Below are 23,631 nucleotides of genomic sequence, written 5' to 3'. Positions count from 1 at the left end.
AAGATTCTAGGACCATGGACAGATACGGAAGCGCATTTTCAGTTCAGCGGCTTTCTATGCGTTCCTGAACTATTTGACTCTTTTACACGTTTACAGAGGGATCTAGTCAAAGAGTTGGGAGATACCCTCCAGGGTACTACAGATGCTGCTGTTTCAGAGAAAGTTACAGCGCATCTCAACACCCTTACATCCATTGTAAACTCGTCCATGAGGCTGATATCCTATGCAGCCGAAGGATCGAGTAGGGCAGCGGCTTCAGTGATTGCTCTTCGTAGGCAATCCTGGATGCGCTTATGTTCGTTTGTGGAAGCCTTCAAGTCTTCCTTTACTAACGCCCCATTTGATGGAGCCACACTTTTTGGCCCTAAAGTAAAGGAGACCCTTACCCGGTGTGAACAAGAGGGAAAGACTCTGTCTGCTGTCGGAGTCCGTTTTTCCACCCCTTCCAGACCGTACCCCAAAGGGCAACGTGGTGGGAAAATGTGGTTTCGAAAACACCAAGGATCTTTCCCAAACACACAGGGTGATGCCCCCTCTAGAGGCAGGGGGGGGGCAGAGGTGGAAGACGCCACCCTGGCGGCAGAGGGGGTCCGCAAAACCAAGGTGACAGGGATAACCTCCCTGGCAAACCTTTCCAGCACTCCTGAGAGGAGGCCCGACTGTCCTGCTCTGGAGGCAGTCGGGGGTCGCTTAGCTTTATACCCTCAGGCCTGGCTAAACATAACTACAGACAAGTGGGTAAAAAGCGTGGTTACCAGAGGTTACAACATACCCTTTCTATCTCAGCCCATCCCAAAGAAAAGACTCCCAGATGTACCGCCCCATCTGCGAGAGCCAGCAGCTATAGAAATTTCAAAGCTGCTAGAAAAAAAGAGTCATCCAACCAGTCCCAGCGGACCAGCAAGGATTCGGGACTTACTCAAGGTTCTTTTAGTTCCAAAGAAAACAGGGGACTGGAGGCCCATTCTGGACCTAAGCTACCTCAATACCTTCGTCAGGAAAGAAAAGTTCTGAATGGTCACGCTTCAATCGATCCTTCCATTCTTACAGAAGGACGACTGGATGTGCTCAATAGATCTAGAGGATGCATACTACCACATCAAAATGGCCAGGGCATCCAGAGATCATCTGCGCTTCGGCTGGGGGCCAGTCACTTTCAATTTCGAGCCCTGCCCTTTGGTCTGACCTCAGCCCCCAGGGTCTTCACCAAATGTATGGCAGTGGTAGCGTCTCACTTGAGACGCCAGGGATTCCAGGTGTTTCCGTATCTGGACGACTGGCTCCTTTCTGCCACCACCCGGCCAACTACTACAGGCCAGAGACTTTGTTCTTCAACAGTGTGTTCACCTAGGGATTTCCGTAAACTTCGGAAAATCCTTACTTCAGCCATCACAAAACATCTTGTTCATAGGAGCAGAGTTAGACACACGTCAGTTGATTCTGAGGCTTCCCCCAGAAAGGATATTATCACTTCAGACTCATATTCGTCTTCTACTCTTGTCAAGGAAATCTCCTGCAAAACTAGTACTAAAGGTGTTGGGCCTCATGTCAGCCTCCCTGATTGCAATTCCCCTGGGAAGGCTGCACATGAGAGTCCTACAATGGCTGCTGTTTGCACAATGGTCGTTTCAACAACTACCTCTAACACACGAGATTCTTATAACAAAGACATGCAAAACAGATCTAAAATGGTGGCTTCAAACGTGCAACCTTTCCAAAGGGAGACCGTTTGTGCTACCCACCACAGTTACGGTGACCACGGACGCTTCCCTGATAGGGTGGGGGGGCATCTTTCAGGGACAGACAGTCCAAGGCGAATGGACCAATTTGGAGTACAATCTGCACATCAATGTTCTAGAGTTGAGGGCAGTGTTTCTAGCGTTGCAACACTTTGCTCCCCTTCTTCCTCTAGGGACTATTGCAGTTCAGACGGACAACATGTCGGTAGTCTGGTACATAAACAAGCAAGGGGGAACCAAGTCCTATCAGCTATGCAGAGAGGCCATGAGAATTTGGCAGTGGGCGGAGTCCACGGGTCGCTTTCTAATAGCAACGCACATCCCGGGGTCATCCAACGTCATAGCCGACAGGCTGAGCAGAGCAATTCTGTTACCGCACGAGTGGTCCCTAAAACAGTCAGTGGCGAAAAGGATTTTTCGCACGTGGGGCCAGCCTTCCTGCGATCTGTTTGCATCTCCAATGAACGCCAAATGCAGGAGCTACTTTTCCCTATTACCCTCCAGGGAAAGTCCCCAGGGACGCACTGGTTTACGATTGGCCCGCGGGACTCCTGTACGCATTTCCCCCATTTCCTCTGATATCAAAGTTTCTCCAGAAAGCCAAGAACCTACACAGGACGATAATCCTCATTGCCCCATTCTGGCCTCGTCAAATTTGGTTTCCCTTCCTGAAGATACACTGCATTCGGGGACCCTGGATTCTGGACCCAGAGCCAGACCTATTGACTCACTCGTCAGGGGTTCCCCATCCCGCTTCTGTCCCTCCATCTAGCAGCTTGGCTGCTCCAATTCCCAACTTAGCCAGGTCTGATCTTTTGTCACCAGCAGTCCAGGATATTTTGGTGGCTTCACATAAAGCTTCCACTACTAAGACATATGTTAGCAAATGGAAGCGATTTGTATTCTGGGCGAATACACACCATGTGGATCCTTTTATAGCTCCTTTGAATAAGATCTTAGAGTTCTTAACGGACTTATTCCATCAGGGTGCTTCTCCTGCTACACTAAGAGTTCAATTGGCTGCCATTTGAATTTCCATGTGGAAGAATGTGGAGCTCCTGTTATGGCTCACAGACTTTGTAAAGCCTTTTTAAAAGGAGTTTTTCATATTAGACCACCGGTCAGATCTCCTACGTCACCTTGGAGTCTAAACTTGTTGCTATCTAAATTAATGTTGCCCCCTTTTGAACCTGCCTCTTCTTGCCCATTAAAATTTTTATCCTGGAAAACTCTCTTTCTGGTAGCCATTACTTCCGCTTAGGCAGTATCTGAACTTCAGGCTCTCTCCATCAAGCACCCGTATTTGATCTTTCACTCTGACAGAGTTTCTCTTGAACCAATTCATCCTTCCTCCCTAAAGTGTGTTCTATTAACAATATTAATCAGTCCATTGAATTACCCACTTTCTTCAAAAACCACTCCAACAAAATGGAGTATATGTTACACAAATTAGATGTTCACAGACAGCTAAGATTTTATTTGGATAGAACAAAAGATCACAGAAAGACAGATCAACTCTTTGTGGCTTTTGCTGATAGCAGGAAAGGACTTGCAGTTACCAAAAGAACTCTTTCTAAATGGTTAACGGATTGTATAATCTATGTCTACGATTCTTCAAATCAAACCCTGTTACACAAACCCAAAGGACATTCCACAAGGTCAGTGTCTACATCTTTGGCTCATGCAGCCCGCCTACCACTGGACGCTATTTGTGCAGCTGCTACTTGGTCTAAACCACATACATTCATTTCTCATTATAAGGTAGACAAGGTTTCTAGGGACAGGGCAACCTTTGGTTCCACTGTGCTCAAGAACGTCCTCCCGTGAGTTCCTCAGGAACAAGGAGCTAGGGGCGCTACCCATGTGTAAGAACAAACGGCGAGATTGAACACTATCACATATAGAAGTTATGTCCTTACCATAACGTTCCATGTGGAGTGTTCATCTCGCCTTTGTTCTTACAGTCCCACCCTCCCACCCTTAGGAAGAACGTTCTTTGATGCCTGGCCAGGAGCATTCTGCTACTGTTACAATATTGTGTACATAGTTGGCATATATATATATATTTATATATGTCTGTTTGGCTTATATATATATAGTTATGTGTAGATTCTTTCTGTACATATGTGATGTAAGCATGAGTGTGCTATTCTATAGATTGGTTTGCTTGCAAACTAGATCTGAGGTAAAGGCAGAGGGGGATTGTGGGTATTATATTGTCTCGAGCTTCTTCTCGATGCAGAGCTTGCAAGAGGCCGGCACGGAGCCGAGGATCGGCTCCGAACCCATGTGTAAGAACAAAGGTGAGATGAACACTCCACATGGAACGTTATGGTAAGGACATAACTTCTATTTCCACCATTTCTGACATTTATAAACTTAGGGGCAAACAACTGTGCTCAAAACCAAAGGCACATTCCACTAGAGGCCTAGCCACTTCTACAGCTTTTCAGGCTAGGCTACCCTTAGATACTATTTGTGCAGCAGCCACTTGGGCCACTCCTCATACCTTTGTTTCTCATTACAAATTGGATTTGGCCTCCAGGGATAGAGCCAGTTTTGGTTCCATGGTTCTCAAGAGTCTGTTCCATTGAGCCACCCAGGATAGAGGTGCTAGGGACGCGGTCCCATCCAGCAAGAATGAAGGCAAGATTGACAACTTAACATTTAGAAGTTATGTACCTACCAATAACGTTCCATGTTAGTTGTCTTCTCTCGCCTTCTTTCTTGCGACCCTCCCTCCTGTCCCTCTTGTCTGGACAGACCTTGATCTCCCTTGTCTCTGGAAGATTGCTTCTTTGAACACCAGTTAGTTCTAGTTTTTAGTTATCTGGTTTCCCCTTACAGCCTTTTTAGGCTAATTGCTCTTCTTTCCTTAGTGGAAAGTTTTTATGCTAGGTAGTTTTCCCTCTAGGTACCAAACGAGATCTGGGTATTTACCGCCTTGCATCATGGGATATGGGGCTGCCTCAAGCTGGTAAAAGTGACTCTCGAGCTTAGCAAGTGCCGAGTCGGAGCCGAGGATCGGCTCCGAACCCATCCAGCAAGAAAGAAGGCGAGAGAAGACAACTAACATGGAACGTTATGGTAGGTACATAACTTCTAATTATCTTCCACGCGGACAGGGTTTCCCTCAGGACTAACCCATCATTCATGCCCAAGGTAGTATCTAGTGTGGCTTTAAACCAAAACCATTCCTTTGCCAACTTTTTTCCCTAATCCTCAGAATAAAGGGGAAAGGATCCTGCACTCCCTGGATGTGCACAGGCAGCTCAGGTTCTATCTGGACATGACTACGCCTTTCAGAAAAATCTGACCAGCATATAGTCAGCTTTGCTGCAGGGGCAGAGGGCAAGGCCATTTCAAAGCAAACCATGTCCAAATGGATAGCACACTGCATCCATTTCTGCTACAAACACCATGGGAAACCTACCCCACAGGGGATCAGAACACATTCCACTAGGGCTACATCAACCTCTACAACATTCCTCAGGGGGAGTCCCTACCAGGCACATCCTGGAAGCTGCAACCTGGAGCTCTGTACACACTTTCACCAGGCATTACCACTTGCCTATCTTTTTTAAATCCAGAGCTGGATTTGCCACAGAAATCTTACAGGGCCTGATTGCCAGCCCCAATGCTTCTTAACTATCTCCACCCTTCCTTAGCTTTGGGAATCAACCCAAATGTGATGACTGCAACAGTGAAACACGAAGAACATAGTACAGTTGTGTACACTTACCATAAATGTAGATGTTCGAGTGTATTCACTGTTGCAGTCCTGGTTACCCTCCCTCCAGCCCTGACTTCTCTTTACTTCTACCTATCTTTTTTTGTTTGGCATATCTTATATCATGTGTATTTGCTTTTTCCTGGGGGTGTTCCATAACATGTAATTGCTTCCTATTTTGGGGGCACCTGACATCTGGGGCAAGGAAAAACTGATGTAATGGTATCGGCTGCATGTTTTATACCCCTGACATCATGGAAGAAGCGACAGTATCCGACGCAGAAATCCCAAGACTCTAGTATTAAGGCCGGCTGAGGGCTACCTGCAGGCAAATAACTCCAATGTGATGACTGCAACAGTGAATACACTCAAACATCTACATTTCTGGTAAGTGTGCACAACTGTACTATCTCAGACCTCTTGACCTAGGTGAGAGGGAAGATACTGCACCCAGACTTACAGACTCTCAGTCTTTCAGCATGGCTTATACCTTAAAAGCTAAAGGGTCCTGGGCATCATCACAGAAAATCTTGCACAGGGAAATGATAAAGATTCTGCTCCTGGAACAAGTCCAAAGGTGCCAGTACCTCCCATCCTTCCATCCCTCTTATCTTGGATTACCTAGCAGAGTTGTTCAGTAGTGGCCTCTCTTTCTCCTCTATTAAAATCCATGGCGCAGCCGTTTCTGCCCATTACGATTCAGACCCACCCCCTTCTCTCATCCTTTGATTAAGCAATTCCTCAGAAGGGCTTCTAATATCAGACCTCCCAGAAGGCCTCCCACGCCACCCTGGGACCTGAATTATGTTCTAGAAAAACTATCCTTATCTCCTTTCAAACCTGCTGCTTCTACAAAATTGAAATCCCTCTCCTGGAAGACTGCCTTCCTACTAGCTATCACCTCGGCCAGAAGGGTATCAGAACTTCAGCGTCTAATGGCTTATGAGCCCTTCATCATTTTTCATGCAGACAGGTGTTCCCTGAGGACTAACCCCTCTTTTATGTCCAAGGTGGTATCTGATGTGATGCTCTACCAGGCCATACACATACCCACCTTCTTTCTCAACCCCCAAAACAAGGGGGAAAGAATTCTACAGTTGCTAGACATGCACAGACAATTTGAATACTATCTGGAACATACTAAACCATTCAGAAAATCAGACCAACTACTGGTCAGCTTTGCCCCCTGGGGTAGAGGGGAAGCCCATTTCCAAACAAACCATTTCCAAATGGATATCACACTGTATCCATTTCTGCTGCAGACTACATGGGAGGAAACCCCCCCCTAAGTCTATCCGTACCCATTGCAGCCTCCACTTCTACAGCCTTCCTCAGAGGAGTACCCACCAGGGACATGTTGAAAGCTGCCACCTGGACCTCTGTCCCACCTACCTCTTTTTTTCTAAGTCTAGGGCAGGGTTTGCCTCTGCAGTTCTGCTGGCCCATGCCTAGGACTCTTACCTATCCTTCCACCCCTCTCCTCAGCCTTGGGAATCCTCCCACAGGTGATGACTGCAACAGTTTAGCATGACGAACATAGTACTGGTGTGTACACTTACCATAAATGTCGATGTTCAAGTGTATTCACTTTTGCAGTCCTGGTTTCCCTCCCTCCATCCCAGATATAGCATCTTCCCCTAGGGGAACATAAGCTTCCCATGGTGGCTTTTAGCCACCAGGATCACTTCTCCTTATTTCCTTGTGCTTCTGACAGGTTAGGGCAAGAAAAACTGATGTAATGAAGTTGGCTGCCTTGCTTTATAGCACTATCTACCTGACGTCAGACTACAGGCGACTGCAGCCGACGCAAAAAAATATTGACTCTGGTATTCGGGCCGACCGAGGGCTACCGCAGCAGGGATAACCCATAGGTGATGACTGCAACAGTGAATACACTCGAACGTCTACATTTATGGTAAGTGTACACAACTGTACTTTCTCCCAGTGACTACAGGTACAGGAGACCTTCAAAACTAAAATTCATCACCTTTGTTCATATTTCACACAGAGTGTACTCCAGCAGCCTTCGTTATGGTAGCTCTCCTTGCCAGGTTCTTCAGGAATACTACAGTGGACTGCTCAGTGGTCTCAGGATAGTCTGTTTCTTCTTCATCCCGCAAGTCTGTATTCACTGTATTGCGATCATCTGATATGGTGAATGTTCTTCATGTTTCACTGTTGCAGTCATTACATTTGGGTTATCTGCTTGCAGGTAGCCCTCAGTCGGCCTGATTATAAAAGTCTTGGGTCCTGCGTCAGTTGCTGTCTCATCTTCCATGACGTCAGGGGTATAAAACATGCAGCCAACTCCATTACATCAGTCTTTCTTGCCGTGCGGTGCCCGGAGCAGAAGCAGTTCGCAAGTGCCAGTCGGCCGACTCCTGAAATTTTCGTTTTCGAGTTTCAGAGCTGAAGTCTTCAACTAAGCTAAGTGCCCTGTTGGGATCCTTTTTCTTGCTCTAAACTGATATCAGTAAAGGTTAACAATTGTATTTCTTGTGGAAAGCAAATACCTCATAAAGATTTTCATTCGTACTGCATTACTTGCTTAGGCCCAGACCACGACATACCTTGCTTTCGGTTTTGTGCCTTATTCAAACCTCAAACTATTCGTCGTCGGTTCATTTTCGCATCTAAATATTTTGGTACTCGGTTCAATTATCCAGAAATGGCTTCAGTAAGCCACCCGACTACTGACATTCCGAAAAAAGGCAAAGATAAAGACAGAGACAGACCGCATAGGTCCAAAGCTGCCGACGACGCTTCTTCTAAGCTAGTCACCAGTTCGCCGGTACTCAGTGAGGTGCTTTCGCAGCCCCTGATACCCACTTCTTCAGATTCGCAGGCCTCTACTGAGACCCATTCGGAGTCCAGTATGCTGAGAGATGCCTCTTTGACTGTGGAACCTGAGGATGTCTCTACCTTGGATGGGTCTGGAGCCGCTGTGCAGGCACCAGCTTCTGAAGGTGTTTTCAGGCCTACTGACTTGCATATTAAACCGATGGCATCTTCTTCAAGGCCTAAAACTCGATCCATGATTAGAAAACCGATGCCCAGACTGCATGGTCAGGCCCCTATGCCTAAAAACAGATGGTAAGAATGGCTGAAGACCTTATTACTCTAATCAGGGGAAGCCAGCCTTCTCCCTCTAAGAGACTTAGAACTGATTTTCCTTCTGATTCTTCTGATCAGGATTCTGAAATTTCTGTTTTTTCTGATTACCAGGATTTGCCCTTATCTACCTATGAGGATTCTGATGCAGAGGATTCCATTACCTCTGCTTCCCCGCCAGAGGATTTCTCTTTTGGTGAAACTTTGCATACTCTTGGGGAGCATTTCCGCTGGGAAAGCCAGGATTACTCTGACTCTAAAAAGAGGCTTAGGGAATTCTTACTCCTACCTCAACACAGGCCTTTAGCTATCCCTCCTGTACTGCACATTGTAGATGATGCCTTCTTGGAATCTACCCTGGCCCCTGACACTTTACCTCCGGCTCCCAGAAAACCTGACAGGTATTGCAGAGTACCTGACTCTCACAAGTTCCTCTTTAAGAATCCTACTGTGGATCCTGAGAATATTTCACAGGGACTCAAAGGCATTAAGGCTACTACTGCCAAAAACCCTACCCCCTTTGATAGAGATTCCAGGGCCCTGGACAGATGGGGTAAAAAGGTATACACTTCTGCAACTTTGGCCATTAGGGCCTTAAACTGCCAGTTTCATATGTTAAAGTATCAGCAGCATATTACTGGATTGCCTAAACAGAAAATGATATTGATTCCTGACTGTGCTGAAAATAAAGAATTACAAGATTTAATGCATTCTGCTGAACAAGTTGGAAAACATACTTTGCAATGTGGTTTTGATTCATTAGAGGCATCTTTCAGGGCTGCTGTCACTGGGTCTGTACTTAGAAGGCATGCTTGGCTTAAGGAGCAATCTTTGCCAGATCATGTTAAAGCAGAAGTAGTACTTAAAAAGATGGAGTAAAAAGCTAAATCTATGCAAACTGTTAAAGATTTCCTGCAAATACAGCCTCCCAGATTTAGTAGGTACTGGCCTTCTAAGAATTGGTCCTTTCCTGCCTCTTCCAGGCCTTCTCAGTCCAAACCCAAAACCAGCAGAACATCCAGGCTTCAGTCACAGGGTACTCACAGGTCTAAGCAGTGGGGGGTTCCCAATTCCAAAGCTGGGAGTAGTAAGACAACCTCCTATGGTAAACTGTCACAATGACTTAACTTTAAACCTTCCAAGCCCTGCTCAACTGACTATTCCTTTAGGGGGAAGATGGCCCTGCATGCAAAAAACTGGGAACTCATTACCCAAGACAAATGGGTTTTGAATATAGTTTCCCAAGGATACAGATTCCACTTCTACTCCTTACCAACCCCAAACGGATGGACCGACCTACCCCCAAATCAGTGGGCAGAGGCTCAAAAGCAAGTTCTGTCTCTTCTAAGCATCAGGGCTATTCAACCTGTCCCAGAAGAAGAATGGGGACAAGGTTTCTACTCAAGACTTTTCTTGGTACCCAGAAAAGACAATTCCTGGTGTCCTATCCTGGACCTCTCTATCCTAAACACTGTTTTGGTAATCTCAAAATAAAAATGCTAACTGTTCATCAGCTGCTTCCCATGCTAGGCAAAAATGCCTGGTTGGCAACACTGGATTTAAAGGAAGCCTACTTGCACATCCCAATAAGGGAATCTTGCAGAAGATACTTCTGCTTCAGAGCAGGCTCCATGCGCTGTCAGTTCTCTGCACTGCCCTTTGGTTATGTACTGTGCCCAGGGTATTCACAAAGTGCCTAACTCCAGTAATTGCATTCTGCAGGCAAAGAAATATTCAAATATACCCATACCTGGACGATTGTCTAATTCAGGCAGAAAGCCAGGACATACTATTAAATCATCTGGCATTTGTAAATAAATTACTAACTTCTCTGGGGTACACCATAAATGAAAAGAAATCACATCTAGTACCCTGCCAGCAAATTGTATTCCTGGAAGCAAGCCTGAATACAACTTCCCAGATGGCCTACCTCACACCAGAGAAACAAGTTCATTTGACATCCTATTTCAAACTACAGCCTATTTCAAACTACTGGCCACAAAGACCCAGCTATCTGCAAGGAAAATACTGCAAGCCATATGGTTCATGGCCTCTTGCATTCTACTAATTCCATATGCAAGACTGCATATGGGATAACTACAATGGTATCTAAAAAACCTAGGGTGTCAACATTCTCAGGACCTAGAATCAATGATTCCTATCATACCTTGTCTAAAGACAGAGTTCCTTTGGTGGGCAGAGGCCTGCCACCAAAACAAGGGACTGCCATTCACTCTAACCCCTGCCTCCCAAACCCTAATGACAGATGCATCAGACTATGCATGGGGGGCTCACTTGGCAGGGCAGTGCACCTGCATATCAATCAGAAAGAAATGTTAGCTGTACAGAATGCTCTGACAGCCTTCAAGGACCACATTCTTCCAGAACAATTATTGGTAAAGACGGACGCCACCACTGTTATGTGGTACATAAACAAGCAGCAGGGAACCCACTCATACCCTCTCTGCAGACTAACCATGGCTCTGTGGAACACAGCCTTGAGCTACCAAGTGCACCTAAAAACTCAATTCCTGCCAGGCAAGCTAAATACACTGGCAGACGACCTAAACAGAAATCTCATGGACCTACACGAGTGGAAACTGGAACCAAAGATATTCAACATTTTGAGAAACAAATGGGGGAGCCCAGAGATAGACCTGATGTCCTTCAAGGATGCATCTGCAGTCCTTACAAATGGGTTGTCCTGTCGTCAGGCAGCCCTTCGGTCGGCCGGATTCCAAAGTCTGGGTCTGGCCTCGGCTGGTGTCGCACTTCACCCGATGTCATCTCTGCTGGTCTTCGGGTATAAAGGCATCAGCCAATGCCATTTTCCTCAGTCTTTCTTGCCGCGTGGCCAAGCAGAAGCTGTTCGCAAGTGCCGGTCGGTCAGATCCAGAGATTACTACTACCGAATACTACTTCAAGACTTCTAAAGCTAAGTACCCGTTGGGGACTCTTTCTTGCCTCAGCCGATGTCAGAAAAAGTGAATAACTGTTTAACTTGTGGGAAACAAATACCTCATAAAGATTTCCACTCTTACTGCTTACCTTGTTTAGGCCCAGACCACGACGTAGCAGCTTGTTTAGCCTGTGCTTCCTTCAACCGACGAACGCTTAGGCGTCGGTCGGAGTTTGCTGAACAGTTTTTCGGCTCAGATTTTGCATACATTATGCCGTCGGATCCTCCGACTTCTCAAATTGTTAAAAAACGCAAAGAAAAGGACCGACACTCGCGGTCCGCGGTTTCGGCCGAAACCACGGTTAAGCAAACCGCGAGTGTCTCGGTTTCGGCCGAAACCGAGCAAACGGGTCATTCTACAGCCGAATCCATGACTACTACCGAGGCCCCTTCTACCCTAGTTGAATCGGCCTCTGAAGTTTTGCCTACTAATGTGGTTTCTCCAGAATTATCGGACACCATCCCTTTGGATGTCTCTACCCCAGCACGTGGTGCTGCTAGGCCTCCTGCAGCCATGTCTATAAAGGCCTTTGCCAGGGCTAAAGCAGCCAAAACTGCTAAGTCTGTGCCTGTTAAGGTACTGAAAGAGGGAAAGATGTGTCAAAGGTAGATATTGCCAACATCCTGGAGTATTTGGCAGAGCTTCTCCATACAGGCCTGTCCTATTCCTCCATCAAGATACATGCATCAGCTATTTCTGCAGAATACAGCTTCGATCCCCCTGTCTTCTCACATCCTCTACTCAGGCAGTTCCTGAGAGGAATTAAGAATGTAAAATCTCCTAGGAAACCACCATTACCAGCATGGGACTTGAACTTTGTGCTAGAAAAATTGACACTCCCTCCATTCGAACCAGCAGCAACAGCAGATCTTCAACACCTATCCTGGAAAACTGCTTTCCTACTGGCAATTACTTCAGCAAGAAGGGTTTCAGAACTACAGGCTTTAATGGCAGTACAACCCTTCCTAATCTTCCATCAAGATAGAGTATCCATGAGAACTAATCCTACATTTATGCCTAAGGTGGTATCCAGAGTGTCTCTAAACCAGGCTATCCACCTACCTACCTTCTTTCCCAATCCACAGAACAGAGGGGAAAGACTGCTGCATACCTTGGATGTACATAGACAGTTGCGCTACTATCTGCACAGAACCAAGGGCAATAGAAAAACTGACCAGCTTCTAGTAGCTTATGCAACAGGAAGGGAAGGAAAAGCAATTTCCAAACAGACAATCTCCAAGTGGATAGGAAATTGCATAAGATTCTGTTACTCCTACCATGGAAAGCAAATTCCACAGAACATAAGGCCTCAATCTACAAGGGCTACAGCCACTACCACAGCTTTCTTACGAGGAGTGGCTACCAAGGACATTATTGAGGCGGCTACTTGGACCTCCGTGCATACATTTGCCAAGCATTATAACTTACCTCTATACTCTAGATCCCGAGCAGGGTTTGCCACTGCTGTTTTGCAAGGGATCCTAACTACACCATAATTCTTCTTCCTCCTCCCTAGTTTGGCTATGGTATTCTACCCATTTGTAAGGACTGCAGATGCATCCTTGAAGGACATAGTACAGTTTTGTACCTACCATAAATGTAGATGTCCGAACAGGATAGCATCTGCAGTCAGGATTACCCACCCTCCTTCCCCTCTGTGGTACTCCTAGGGTATTTGCCCACCTAATAGCTAGCTGGGGGGGGATCTCTTATGGTGTATTTGTTTGTATATATGTACATACATGCTTATTTTTTGTGTTTGCCTTCTACTTTTTGGAAACATTGGCATTTACCCAAAAATTTAGCTATCCAAGAGGGCAACTGGCATCTGGGGCAAGAAACACTGAGGAAAATGGCGTCGGCTGATGCCTTTATACCCGAAGACCAGCAGAGATGACGTCGGGTGAAGTGCGACACCAGCCGAGGCCAGACCCAGACTTTGGAATCCGGCCGACCGAAGGGCTGCCTGTCGACAGGACAACCCATTTGTAAGGACTGCAGATGCTATCCTGTTCGGACATCTACATTTATGGTAGGTACAAAACTGTACTTTTGCCTCCCCTCAAAACTACCAATTGGACAAATTCTGCACAAGGACTCCCCACAGACAAGCTTTGGAAGTGGATGCCCTGTTCTTCACCTGGAAAAACCTATCAGTTTATGCTTTTTTCCCTCTGCCTCTCCTCTCCAAAGTGCTACTAAAGATCAAGCAGGACAAACCAAGAACAATACTTATTGCACCAGACTGGCCACGCCAATATTGGGTACCCCCTCTTGCGCAGTGTGTCACTTCTGGAACCATGGCACCTGCCTCAGACCCCTGCACTGCTGTCTCAGCAGGAGGGCCAGATTCTGCACCTACAGCTTCAAACCCTGATCCTTGCCGCCTGGCTAATTACATGATCTCTCTGTTACCATCCCTCAGTAAGCAAGTGATGGATGTCATTCTGGAGGCAAAGAGGCCTAGTACTAGAAAATCCTATGCTGAAAAATGGAAAAGATTCTGTTCCTGGAGCCAAACACAGGGGATAGACGCAACTGTGCCCAATTTACCTTACATTCTTCAATACTTAACTGAGATGCTTCACAAGGGCCTTTACTTTTCTTCCATCAAAATTCATGCCTCAGCCATTTCAGCTCATAATAATACAGATCCACCCCTCTTCTCTCATTCACTGCTGAAGCAATTCCTCAGAGGGGCCAAAAACTTAAGACCACCCAGGAGAGCCCCTACTCCAGCCCTGGGACCTTAACTTTGTATTGGAAAAGCTCACTCTTACCTCCCTTTGAGCCAGCTGCAAATGAAGAGCTGAAATTCCTTTCTTGGAAAACAGCCTTCCTTAGCCATCACTTCAGCAAGAAGGGTGTCTGAATTACAGGCCCTCATGGCAGTGAAGCCTTTCATCATCTTTCATGCAGACAGGGTGTCCCTCAGGACTAATCCCTCCTTTATGCCCAAGGTGGTATCCAGTGTGGCCCTTAATCAGTCCATTCATTTGCCAACCTTTTTTTCTAATCCACAGAACAAAGGGGAATGAATACTGCACTCCTTGGATGTGCACAGACAACTTAGATTTTAGTTGGACAGGACTAAGCTTCTAAGGAAATCTGAACAGCTGCTGGTTGCATTTGCTGCAGGGGCAGAGGGGAAGGCCATTTCAAAACAAACCATTTCTAAGTGGATAGGCCATTGCATTCATTTCTGCTATAAGCACCATGGAAAACCTACCCCACCGGGGATAAGACCACATTCAACCAGGGCTGCATCTACATCTACAGCCTTTATAGGTTCATAGGTTCATAGGTTTATACTAGGCTATCTGCCCTAAGGCATTTATAAGCCTAGCCCAAATTTTTGTGGCTTACGCCACCCCTTATATGAAAAAATACTGTGCCCATTAGTTTGTTGTGCCTCTGTCCAGCAGTGACACAGAGATGATTCCCGGGGTAAACCTACGATCTCCCATCCACAGGTCTAGATTTCTCTTGAATAGAGTCAGCGAGGTGCTCTGCCTCACATGGACCAGGACTTTATTCCACAGCATAGGGAGTCTCTGAGTGATAAATCTATCCCTCCAGCACGTCCTATTTATATCCGTGCTAAAGTTTAAGTCGCTTGCTCTAGTGGTTTTGGTGGATTTGGATTTTTTGAGGTGGAGCATGTCCATTAATTCCGGGTTGGACATGGCCTTGTATGTCAGGCACATGTCACCTCTGAGCAGACGGTATGCGACTGAATAGAGCTGGAGTTTCTTCAATCTGGCAGCATATGACAGATTTTGGAGTCCCTTTATCCTTTTGGTGAGGAACTTTTGGGGTCTCTCCAATTGCTGCAGATGTCGGGTGAGATACATCCCGAATGGGGCATTGTACTCGATCATTGGTCTGATAAGTGAAGAGTACAGGGAACAATGACCTCACTAGATCTGGATGTGAATCCCTTCATGATCAGGTGGGCAATGTAGAAGGTCTTTCTAACCACTTTAGCAATGTGAGTGTCAAAAGAAAGGCCACTGTCAACCTGGGTCCCCAGGTCCCTGATAACCTCTTCTGTGCTTAGTGGATTGCCACCTATATGGTAGCTTGGGGTTACCTTGTTTTTCCCGAGGGTATGACTATACATTTTTGGCGTTAACTTCAGGCCATGGCTCTGGCACCAGCTATCTGTTTCCGTGAGTCCCTTCTGAAGGATATCTGTGTCTGATGCACTTTCCACTATGGCGCCCAGTTTGCAGTCGTCTGCAAACTTTGTCAGCCAAAGTCCTCCTATGTTGGCCTGTACTTCTGAGAAGTAGATGCCAAACAATAGGGGCCAAGGACCGAGCCCTGTGGGACACCACTTGTGACCGGCTTGGAGTCTGACACAGCGCCAGCAACTCTAACCCTGTGGGTTCTGTCCTTAAGCCAGTTTGCAACCCATCTTGTGACATATGGGTTTACATTTAAGTTGGTAGTTTTTCTACAATACCCGAGTGGGGTATTGTGTCGAAAGCCTTTGCAAGGTCAAGGTAGGCTGTATGGACTGCCTTTCCCTCATCAATGGCCTTGGTGACTGTTTCAAGAAGTCGACCAAGTTCAAAAGGCATGATCTTCCCTTGACAAAGCCAAACTGGGTCGGGTCCAATGTCTGCAAGTCCCCTATATCTTTGTTTATGAGCTCCATTATGATCCTCTCCATAGCTTTGCAGACTAGACTTGTTAAGCTTATGGGTCGGTAATTACCAGGGTCCGAGAGGCGCCTTTGTGGAGTGGGACAACAGTTGCCGTACGCCACTCCTTGGGCACTTATCCTGTGGTAAGGCTGAGATTAAACAGCTGCCTTATGTGCGGGTTTAATTCCTCATTTAGCTCGTGTAGCACACAGCCGGGGACACCATCCGGTCCCATTGATGCTGTGTTTTTAGCTTTAGAGAGAGCAGCTTTCACCTGCGCATTTGAGATGTCCGGGAGGCTACACTCGGCTGGGATAGTTATCTCTCCTTTAGGGGAGAGGGGTGAAGTTTGCACTGAACCTGTCTGCCAGTATGTTGGCAATGTCTGTGGGTTCAGTGATTTTGTATCATTTTGGACTAATTCTGAGCATATCTGGGAGTTTCCACCCAGGTTCCTAACATAGCTGAAAAAGGCCTTATGATTGTCCTTTGAATCCATGGCAATTTTTCTCTCAAAATTGGCCTTAGTTGATTTTATGAGTGCTCGTATTTTTTACTAATAATGATCAGGGGTGACTTCCCTTTTATGGATTTTGTTCTATCATGTAATAGCTTTCTCCTCTTATTGTAAAGTTTGTTAATGGCTGGGGTCCACCAGACTGGACGTTTGCCCTTTGTGGAAAGAGTCTTGGTTTTATTTGGGATTGCCTGATCCATGCAGTCCTGGAGGTGTTCATAGAAGGCATTTGTAAGGGCTTCCGCAGCTTGGGTTGTGGTTTCCACTGGCTCAGGGGCCTTGAAGGATACCACACCAGTCTTGAGTAGTGTGAAGTTTGCTTTAGAGAAGTTCTTCACTATGGTCTTTTTTGTTTGGGGTGGGGACAGGATGTGGATTTCCAGTGAGATTAGTTTATGATCAGATCTCACCAATGAGGGATATACTTCGGTGTGGAGCATTTTGTCCCCATGTTTGTGACAATGAGATCTAGTATATTTTCTCCTCTCGTGGGAACAGTGACTAGCTGTTCCATGGCATTTGAATTTATGAACTCCAGGAACCGTTGGGCTAGAAAGTTAGGGCTTGAGTAATGTTCCCAGTCTATATTCGGGTAGTTGAAGTCACCCAATATGATGGTGTTTGGAGATACATTTATACCCTCCAGTGTCTTCAGGAAGGCTGTGTGGGGTTCCTGAGTTTGAGAGGGTGGCCTGTAGCATGCTACAATTTGTAGAGCAGTTTTGCCTATGGTTAGTTGCACCTGGATGGTTTCCGAAGCTACATGCGTTGCCACCACCCTGGTGGTGTGGGTATCCTTTAAGAATATGGGTACTCCCCCTCCTTTTGGGGAGTGGTCCGGGTTTTGGGGCGGAACGCATGATATGAGGTAAAACCTAATAGTGCCGGGGTGCTCTCAGGAGCCTTGAACCAGGTTTCAGTTACAGCACAGACATCAATGTTCTCCATACTGAGAAGGGCCTCGAGTGCGTGCATTTTGAGATTTAGACTTCTGGCATTGAGCAGCATTACCCTCAGTATCTTCCCATTTTTGTTTTCTAGGGTGGTAGGTTTAGAATTTGAGCCTTGCCTAAAAAAGGCACTATGGGGGTGGCAAGAGCCTTAGCCAATATCTGGAATCCCAGGGGTGACAGGTGCTAGCCGTCCCTTGCGAAGCAGCGTGGCTTGTCAAGCATGTCATCCCAGGCAGACAGACACTGGATCCCTTTGAATGACACCAGACATTAAGCCAATTGTTAAAGCTGATCATCTTGTCTCTATATTGTGGCATCATTCTTGGTGAAGGAAGGATACTGCTCAGGATTAGGGTCATACCTGCCTGGGCTACATAATCAGAGAGCTCCTCTATGTCTCTTTTCATGTAGTCCAGGGAGGTACGTCTCAGGTCGTTCACACCAGCATGGACAATGACTGTGTCATATTTGTACTTGCCGTGGAGTGACCCGAGTGCTTGTGTTATGTGGCGGATTCTAGCGCCCGATAGGCAGCTTACTGTGACCCTCTCCTTGTTCAGCCTGGTGAGTGGGACGTCAGTGTGTCTGACTATGGAGTCACCTATGACAAGTATGTTTGGTGTTGTATTTGGCCTTAAGGGCTGTGACTGCTTTGCACACTGCTTTTGTGGTTTATGTGTTGCTTGTGGGGTGTCTTGAGGTAGCAGTTGTTTGGGTGTCTGCTTTGCGGGCCTCTGCTGTTTAGGTAAATTTTTACTCAGAGCCTCCGAGTATGTCTTTGTGTGTTTATGTGTTTGATTCAGTGGAGTGGTAGCATTATGTGAGGCTGGTTTTCTGGTGTGTGTAGTTGCCTTCTCCTCCTGTCTGGTCTTGCCAGTCCTGAGTTGAGAGAGCTCAGCCTCCAGTTTGGCTAAATAGCTGCATCTCTCGCAAGTATTTGTGTTATGTGGGAGGAGGAGAGGGTTGTCTGTGTACATGAGGCAGTTATAACATTGCCTCAAGATTCCCAGATTCACCAGCTGGACCGGAGAGAAGATTGACAACTGACCTTTGGACATGCTAGAATAATATTGGGAATTCCTTAATTGAAAACAAGGGCCAGTGGGGAGTGAGGGTGTAGTGCTTTTAATTTTTAGTGCTGACTTATATAATTGCTTTAGTGAGCAAGTGCCAGGTAACTTGAGTGCAATGTGTTACAAGTAACTAAATGCAAAAACGACAAACAGTAACTTTCAAGTGAAACAAGGAAATAAGTACAGTAAGCAATGCAGATATCACTAGTGATCCACAGAAGCTGAGAAGTTGTATTAGGTGGAATTAGCTTCCAGGGAAATAACAAGCAAACAAACAACAAGCATATAAACAAAGCTAGATTCAGCAGGCCTGGATCTAGTCTATGCTAGGGCAAACAAGGTGAACCAGTTTCAGTAAGATACAGTTCAAATATTCAGGCACTATAAACCTTTAACCAGAAATTCCCAGCTCAGAAGGGCAGAGTCCAGCCTCTTCTCCCACAAGAGTGCAGACCACGAACCTTCTTAATGTAAAATAACTGGCCTGAAGCCCAAGTGCCTAAACCAGAACTAATACACTTGGACACTGGGCTCTCAATCAGCAGTTCCCAACTTAGAAGGATGAAAGCTACCTGTCCTGCCACCACAGTGCTTGCCACAAACCTTCCTAATGTAAAACAACTGGTCTGAAGCCCAAGTGCTTAATCCAAAAGACTTGAATGATAGCTACACTTTAATCAAGTTACAACCAAGCAGTAATAAATACCATTGAATACTTTAGAGAATGTCTGGATTAGTGCTCGTTACACAAACAAAGCTAGATCCAGCAGGCCCGAATCCAGTCTATGCCACAGCAAACAAGGCGCACCAACTTCAGTAAGAAACAGTTCAGATATGCATGCACTATAAGCCTTTAACCAGAAATTCCCAGCTCAGAAGGGCAGAGTCCAGCCTCTCCTCCCACAAGAGTGCAGACCACGAACCCTCTTAATGTAAAATAACTGGCTTGAAAGCCCAAGTGCTTAAACCAGAATTAATACACTTTTAGAATAACAGACACTGAGCCCTCAATCAGCAGTTCTCAACCTAGAAGGATGTAAGCTACCTGTTCTGCCACAACAGTGCAGACAACAAACCCTCTCAGTGCAAAATAACTAACTGGTCCGAAGCCCAAGTGTTTAAACCAAAAGGCTTAGAATGAGTTACACCAAGCAGTAATAAATACAATTGAGTATTTTAAGATGATGCAAAAGTAAAAAGAAGTAGGTAAAAACACAAGTACAGTAAAAGCAGATGAAAATTTTTTTTTTTTTTTTTTTTTTCTGAACAAGTGCTGAGATCAAAGAAACAGATTTGAGTGCTGAAACTAGAAAACTGGCTAGTTATAAGAAAAAAACAAGCTAGAAGGCTTCCCTCAAACACAGAAGGGCTTGGGGGCTCAGAAGCCTACAAATAGTCTGTACCACTTAACAAGAAAGGCAGGAAATAAGCTTAATTTTTTTTTTTTCTATTTCCCAGATGCTCTCTTTGTACACAGTAGGAGTGCCTGAAATCAGAATATGATCTCACTGCACTCAGTTGAGTGAGCAAATGAGATGGGCCCAGAGGCAGGCTGAGGGGCGGGCAGTTTCAATGCCACTAAGATTAACACAGAGATGTCCCTACCAGGGACATCCTAGAAGCTGCTACCTGGAGTTCTGTACATACCTTCACCAAGCGTTACCACTTGCCAATTTTTTCTAAATCCAGAGCTGGTTTTGCCACTGCAGTCTTGCAGGGCCTTATAGCTGGTCCTAATGCTATCTAATTGCCTCCACCCTTCCTTAGCTTTGAGAATCTACCCAAATGTAATGACTGCAACAGTGAAACACAAAGAACATAGTACAGTTGTGTACACTTACCATAAATGTAGATGTTCGAGTGTATTCACTGTTGCAGTCCTGGTTACCCTCCCTCCAGCCCCCTGACCTCTATTGACTATACCTCTATTCTTGCTTACTATGCTTAAAGCTTTCTGGTGTATTTGCTTTTTGTTGGGGTGTAACCTTGTATATAATTGCTTCCCATTATGGAGGCACCTGACATCTGGGGCAAGAAAAACTGATGTAATGGCGTTGGCTGCATGCTTTATACCCCTGACTACCTGAAATCATGGACGATGAGACAGCAACTGACGCAGGACCCAAGACTTTGATAATCAGGCCGACTGAGGGCTACCTGCAAGCAGATAACCCAAATGTAATGACTGCAACAGTGAATACACTCGAACATCTACATTTATGATGTGTACACAACTGTACTTTTCAGTCCTTGCTAGTCCAGAATGGACACTTTCATTACTGTTTGCCATGGTTAACAAAAGACACCGTTTGTCTAGGGAGGGGATGAGACATTATAAGAGGAGAACATTTATTTCAAGGAGCATGAACAGAACTAGAGGTTCACCTTCATGTCAGTGTTTAGGTCAGCTGGTCTAGCACTGCAGGCATTTTAGGGTGTCCTCTCCCTGGTATGATCTCCATCCACACACACAGTACTGCAGCAGTGTGGTACATCAAGCAAGGAGGGACCATCTCTTATCCACTTGTACCAGAAGGTCATGAGAATGTGATGGTGGGCCATCTTCACTCTTCTGACAGCAACACACATTAGAGGTCGCTGCAGTAGACAGGCTCATGCGCTTTCTTTTTTTTTTTTTTTTAAAGTAAGAAACATCTTTATTAAATTATCATTTATGACATAATCATATATTTATATAAATGAATGCAAACCATATTGACATTTTAGTTGCAAGCATTTTGCATCCCAAACCATATTGACATAATTGTAATTGCAAACATTATACATCACTTATTGTCTACCCAGTCATTGTCAGTCAAGCATTACATAATCATTCATATCATGCCTTCTTTTAAGCCTCATTCCTCCCCTGCACATATTGTTCCCACAGTTCCCATTTTTTCCTGTATAATTTGCTCTTAGCCTTTTTGAAGATCCCAATTCCAGTTATTTTATCTCAGCTACTGTATTCACTACTTCTGGTACAGTTTGTTTAGACTTTTCCATTTTTAGTAATTACTTTTTTGGCAGCCACCATAATTAGACTCCAAGGCCTTTCTATGTTGAGGTAATTCCAATTCTGTATCATAGCTCAGAAAAAATCATTTCCCTAGTTAGACTGATTTGCTCACGTAGTGTCTCTAATAGAGTTGGCTGCAGGGAATCTTTAAAGTCTGCCAACTTATTTTACTCCCAGAAAATGTTCCTCATTTCCTCTTTTCCTCTTTTCTTCCCCACCATACCTCCAACATTTGCTGTGTACCTGAGGAAAAATTCTTGGGAGAAAACTTGGGGCATAAAAATATTTATGTTAATGTTTACAAGCAAAAATCGTAAGTCTCCTAGATTTTGTTGCATGTTTGGAAGGCAATCCCCCATTGTTTCTTTATGAATTGCTTATCCAGTCTCTTTCCAATTCTTTTTAACCTCTTCTGATTGATTCTTATATTTGTCATGCATTATTTTATATGCTCTAATTCATTTTTAACAGCATCTTCTGTTCTAGATTCTACTGAAAATTCTACCAGTGCTGGTCTTTCGTTTAGGGCCACCCTTTTTCTTTCTCTTTCCTTATACTCTTATCGACCCTCAACCCTTGATAGGAAGGGGCAGTCTCTAACCTCCAGTCCAAATAAATTCATGGCATCTTCCTATTACCCTTCCATCTCTAGTTATTTGCTCCCAATACCTTGGTTCCTTCACTAGTTTTCTCCAGTAAATTCCAGCCCCCTATTGTCTGTATCCCTAATTGCAGTCATCCCTATCGGCAGAATCTCCTTGGAAAACTTGCCCTGCATGCAAAAAAACTGAGTACATCACCCAGGACAGGTGGATCTTGAACATTGTATCCCAGAGATACAGATTCTACTTCCACTTACTGCCAACCGTAAGTGGATGGCCAGACCTCCCCCCAAACCAATGGGCAGAGGCCCAAATGCAAGTACTTTCTCTTCTCAGTGTCAAGGCTATTTAACCTGTCCCAGCAGAGCAAACGGGACAAGGTTTTTACTCCAGACTGTTTCTGATACCCAGAAAAGAAAACTCTTGGCACCCTATCCTGGATCTGTCTATTCTCAACACCTTCCTTGTGGTTCCAAGGTTCAAAATGCTTACTCTCCAACAGCTGCTTCCTATGCTAGACAAGGACTCATGGCTAGCCACCCTAGGCTTAAAAGAAGCTTATCTGCACATCCCCATAAGGGAATCTTGCAGAAAATATCTACATTTCAGAGCATGCTCTATGCACTATCAGTTCTTTGCACTTCCCTTTGGCTTATCTACTGCACCCAGGGTATTCAAAAAATGCCCATCTCCAGCCATTGCATTTTGCAGGCAGAGAAAAATTAAAATTTACCCATACTTGGACGATTGCCTGATTCAGGCAGACAGTCAGGAATTGCTACTCCAGCACCTGACATTTGTAATGAGACTTCTAAATTTACTGGGGTACACCATCAATGAAATGAAATCACATCTGGTACCCAGCCAACAGATTGTATTCCTGGGAGCAAGCTTGAACACAACTTCCCAGATGGCATTCCTCACTTCAGAAAAACAAATTTATTTTACAAACTACTTCATTCTACTGGCCACCAAAACCTAGCTATCTGCAAAAAAAAAAAAAATACTGCAAGCCCTAGGGTTCATGGCCTCTTGCATTCTACTAATTCTGTATGTAAGACTGCATATGAGGAAACTTTAGTGGTACTTAAAAAGTCTTTGGTGTCAACATTCTCAGGACCTGGAAACAATGATTCCGATCATTCCTTGCCTAAGGGCAGAGTTCCTGTGGTGGGCAGAGGTCTGCTACCACAACAAATGACTCCCTTTCAGTCAACCCCCTTCCGCCCAAATCCTAACAACAGACTATGCATGGGGGGGGGGGTCACATGGCAG

Source organism: Protopterus annectens, chromosome 2.part1 (genome assembly GCF_019279795.1).
Source record: "Protopterus annectens isolate FY-2018-M chromosome 2.part1, PAN1.0, whole genome shotgun sequence".
Taxonomy (NCBI): Eukaryota; Metazoa; Chordata; order Ceratodontiformes; family Protopteridae; genus Protopterus; species Protopterus annectens.
Note: the sequence above shows the minus strand (reverse complement) of the source record.